We start from the raw sequence: 5614 nt of genomic DNA, 5'->3' as shown, positions 1-5614 counted from the left end.
GTATACCACGTGAAAGATGAACCTGTCTACTTTAATGTGGTGCTAACCGGACATGCCAGTAGGCTCCATAACTAAAGTTAATCGATTTTGACAAAAATAAAAATTATAAATTTTTCTGATCATTACACACTACGTATATACAGCGCGTTTAGAGATGTCCGTATCGGGGTTAAAACTTTAAGGCCATTTTTGGTCAAGAAATCATTTTTGTTACCGATAGTACAGGTATATCACGTGAAAGATGAACCTGTCTACTTTAATGTGATGCTAACCGGACATGCCAGTAGGCTCCATAACTAAAGTTAATCGATTTTGAAAAAAATAAAAATTATAAATTTTTCTGATCATTACACATTACGTATATACAGCGCGTTTAGAGAAGGGTCTGTATCGGGGTTAAAACTTCAAGGTCACTTTTGGTCAATAAATCAGTTTTGTTACCGATAGTAGAGGTATATCACGTAAAAAAGGAACCTTTCTACTTTAATGTGGTGCTAATCGGACATGCCAGTAGGCTCCATAACTAAAGTTAATCGATTTTGAAAAAAATAAAAATTATAAATTTATCTGATCATTACACATTACGTATATACAGCGCGTTTAGAGATGTCCCGTATCGGGGATAAAACTTTAAGGCCATTTTTGGTCAAGAAATCATTTTTGTTACCGATAGTAGAGGTATACCACGTGAAAGATGAACCTTTCTACTTTAATGTGGTGCTAACCGGACATGCCAGTAGGCTCCATAACTAAAGTTAATCGTATTTGAAAAAATAAAAATTAACCATTTTTCTTATCATTACACATTACGTATATACAGCGCGTTTAGAGATGTCCGTATCGGGGTTAAAACTTTAAGGCCATTTTTGGTCAAGAAATCATTTTTGTTACCGATAGTAGAGGTATACCACGTGAAAGATGAACCTTTCTACTTTAATGTGGTCCTATTCGGACATCCTAGTAGGCTCCATAACTAAAGTTAATCGATTTTGGAAAAAAATCATTTTTTGGATCATTACACATTAGATATACAGCGCGTTTAGAGATGTCCGTATCGGGGTTAAAACTTTAAGGCCATTTTTGGTCAAGAAATCATTTTTGTTACCGATAGTAGAGGTATACCACGTGAAAGATGAACCTGTCTACTTTAATGTGGTGCTAACCGGACATGCCAGTAGGCTCCATAACTAAAGTTAATCGATTTTGAAAAAATAAAAATTAACCATTTTTCTTATCATTACACATTACGTATATACAGCGCGTTTAGAGATGTCCGTATCGGGGTTAAAACTTTAAGGCCACTTTTGGTCAAGAAATCATTTTTGTTACCGATAGTAGAGGTATACCACGTGAAAGATGAACCTGTCTACTTTAATGTGGTGCTAACCGGACATGCCAGTAGGCTCCATAACTAAAGTTAATCGATTTTGAAAAAAATAAAAATTATAAATTTATCTGATCATTACACATAACGTATATACAGCGCGTTTAGAGATGTCCGTATCGGGGTTAAAACTTTAAGGCCACTTTTGGTCAAGAAATCATTTTTGTTACCGATAGTAGAGGTATATCACGTGAAAGATGAACCTGTCTACTTTAATGTGGTGCTAACCGGACATGCCAGTAGGCTCCATAACTAAAGTTAATCGATTTTGACAAAAATAAAAATTATAAATTTATCTGATCATTACACATTACGTATATACAGCGCGTTTAGAGATGTCCGTATCGGGGTTAAAACTTTAAGGCCATTTTTGGTCAAGAAATCATTTTTGTTACCGATAGTAGAGGTATACCACGTGAAAGATGAACCTGTCTACTTTAATGTGGTGCTAACCGGACATGCCAATAGGCTCCATAACTAAAGTTAATCGATTTTGAAAAAATAAAAATTAACCATTTTTCTTATCATTACACATTACGTATATACAGCGCGTTTAGAGATGTCCGTATCGGGGTTAAAACTTTAAGGCCATTTTTGGTCAAGAAATCATTTTTGTTACCGATAGTAGAGGTATACCACGTGAAAGATGAACCTTTCTACTTTAATGTGGTCCTATTCGGACATCCTAGTAGGCTCCATAACTAAAGTTAATCGATTTTGGAAAAAAAAATCATTTTTTAGATCATTACACATTAGATATACAGCGCGTTTAGAGATGTCCGTATCGGGGTTAAAACTTTAAGGCCACTTTTGGTCAAGAAATCATTTTTGTTACCGATAGTAGAGGTATATCACGTGAAAGATGAACCTGTCTACTTTAATGTGGTGCTAACCGGACATGCCAGTAGGCTCCATAACTAAAGTTAATCGATTTTGAAAAAAATAAAAATTAACCATTTTTCTTATCATTACACATTACGTATATACAGCGCGTTTAGAGATGTCCGTATCGGGGTTAAAACTTTAAGGCCATTTTTGGTCAAGAAATCAGTTTTGTTACCGATAGTAGAGGTATATCACGTGAAAGATGAACCTGTCTACTTTAATGTGATGCTAACCGGACATGCCAGTAGGCTCCATAACTAAAGTTAATCGATTTTGAAAAAAATAAAAATTAACCATTTTTCTTATCATTACACATTACGTATATACAGCGCGTTTAGAGATGTCCGTATCGGGGTTAAAACTTTAAGGCCATTTTTGGTCAAGAAATCAGTTTTGTTACCGATAGTAGAGGTATATCACGTGAAAGATGAACCTGTCTACTTTAATGTGATGCTAACCGGACATGCCAGTAGGCTCCATAACTAAAGTTAATCGATTTTGACAAAAATAAAAATTATAAATTTTTCTGATCATTACACACTACGTATATACAGCGCGTTTAGAGATGTCCGTATCGGGGTTAAAACTTTAAGGCCATTTTTGGTCAAGAAATCATTTTTGTTACCGATAGTACAGGTATATCACGTGAAAGATGAACCTGTCTACTTTAATGTGATGCTAACCGGACATGCCAGTAGGCTCCATAACTAAAGTTAATCGATTTTGAAAAAAATAAAAATTATAAATTTTTCTGATCATTACACATTACGTATATACAGCGCGTTTAGAGAAGGGTCTGTATCGGGGTTAAAACTTCAAGGTCACTTTTGGTCAATAAATCAGTTTTGTTACCGATAGTAGAGGTATATCACGTAAAAAAGGAACCTTTCTACTTTAATGTGGTGCTAATCGGACATGCCAGTAGGCTCCATAACTAAAGTTAATCGATTTTGAAAAAAATAAAAATTATAAATTTATCTGATCATTACACATTACGTATATACAGCGCGTTTAGAGATGTCCCGTATCGGGGATAAAACTTTAAGGCCATTTTTGGTCAAGAAATCATTTTTGTTACCGATAGTAGAGGTATACCACGTGAAAGATGAACCTTTCTACTTTAATGTGGTGCTAACCGGACATGCCAGTAGGCTCCATAACTAAAGTTAATCGTATTTGAAAAAATAAAAATTAACCATTTTTCTTATCATTACACATTACGTATATACAGCGCGTTTAGAGATGTCCGTATCGGGGTTAAAACTTTAAGGCCATTTTTGGTCAAGAAATCATTTTTGTTACCGATAGTAGAGGTATACCACGTGAAAGATGAACCTTTCTACTTTAATGTGGTCCTATTCGGACATCCTAGTAGGCTCCATAACTAAAGTTAATCGATTTTGGAAAAAAAATCATTTTTTGGATCATTACACATTAGATATACAGCGCGTTTAGAGATGTCCGTATCGGGGTTAAAACTTTAAGGCCATTTTTGGTCAAGAAATCATTTTTGTTACCGATAGTAGAGGTATACCACGTGAAAGATGAACCTGTCTACTTTAATGTGGTGCTAACCGGACATGCCAGTAGGCTCCATAACTAAAGTTAATCGATTTTGAAAAAATAAAAATTAACCATTTTTCTTATCATTACACATTACGTATATACAGCGCGTTTAGAGATGTCCGTATCGGGGTTAAAACTTTAAGGCCACTTTTGGTCAAGAAATCATTTTTGTTACCGATAGTAGAGGTATACCACGTGAAAGATGAACCTGTCTACTTTAATGTGGTGCTAACCGGACATGCCAGTAGGCTCCATAACTAAAGTTAATCGATTTTGAAAAAAATAAAAATTATAAATTTATCTGATCATTACACATAACGTATATACAGCGCGTTTAGAGATGTCCGTATCGGGGTTAAAACTTTAAGGCCACTTTTGGTCAAGAAATCATTTTTGTTACCGATAGTAGAGGTATACCACGTGAAAGATGAACCTTTCTACTTTAATGTGGTCCTATTCGGACATCCTAGTAGGCTCCATAACTAAAGTTAATCGATTTTGGAAAAAAATCATTTTTTGGATCATTACACATTAGATATACAGCGCGTTTAGAGATGTCCGTATCGGGGTTAAAACTTTAAGGCCATTTTTGGTCAAGAAATCATTTTTGTTACCGATAGTAGAGGTATACCACGTGAAAGATGAACCTGTCTACTTTAATGTGGTGCTAACCGGACATGCCAGTAGGCTCCATAACTAAAGTTAATCGATTTTGAAAAAATAAAAATTAACCATTTTTCTTATCATTACACATTACGTATATACAGCGCGTTTAGAGATGTCCGTATCGGGGTTAAAACTTTAAGGCCACTTTTGGTCAAGAAATCATTTTTGTTACCGATAGTAGAGGTATACCACGTGAAAGATGAACCTGTCTACTTTAATGTGGTGCTAACCGGACATGCCAGTAGGCTCCATAACTAAAGTTAATCGATTTTGAAAAAAATAAAAATTATAAATTTATCTGATCATTACACATAACGTATATACAGCGCGTTTAGAGATGTCCGTATCGGGGTTAAAACTTTAAGGCCACTTTTGGTCAAGAAATCATTTTTGTTACCGATAGTAGAGGTATATCACGTGAAAGATGAACCTGTCTACTTTAATGTGGTGCTAACCGGACATGCCAGTAGGCTCCATAACTAAAGTTAATCGATTTTGACAAAAATAAAAATTATAAATTTATCTGATCATTACACATTACGTATATACAGCGCGTTTAGAGATGTCCGTATCGGGGTTAAAACTTTAAGGCCATTTTTGGTCAAGAAATCATTTTTGTTACCGATAGTAGAGGTATACCACGTGAAAGATGAACCTGTCTACTTTAATGTGGTGCTAACCGGACATGCCAATAGGCTCCATAACTAAAGTTAATCGATTTTGAAAAAATAAAAATTAACCATTTTTCTTATCATTACACATTACGTATATACAGCGCGTTTAGAGATGTCCGTATCGGGGTTAAAACTTTAAGGCCATTTTTGGTCAAGAAATCATTTTTGTTACCGATAGTAGAGGTATACCACGTGAAAGATGAACCTTTCTACTTTAATGTGGTCCTATTCGGACATCCTAGTAGGCTCCATAACTAAAGTTAATCGATTTTGGAAAAAAAAATCATTTTTTAGATCATTACACATTAGATATACAGCGCGTTTAGAGATGTCCGTATCGGGGTTAAAACTTTAAGGCCACTTTTGGTCAAGAAATCATTTTTGTTACCGATAATAGAGGTATATCACGTGAAAGATGAACCTGTCTACTTTAATGTGG

Source organism: Apostichopus japonicus, chromosome 16 (genome assembly GCF_037975245.1).
Source record: "Apostichopus japonicus isolate 1M-3 chromosome 16, ASM3797524v1, whole genome shotgun sequence".
Lineage (NCBI taxonomy): Eukaryota > Metazoa > Echinodermata > Holothuroidea > Aspidochirotida > Stichopodidae > Apostichopus > Apostichopus japonicus.
The sequence above is the reverse complement of the archived record's forward strand: the minus strand, read 5'-3'. Positions refer to the sequence as shown.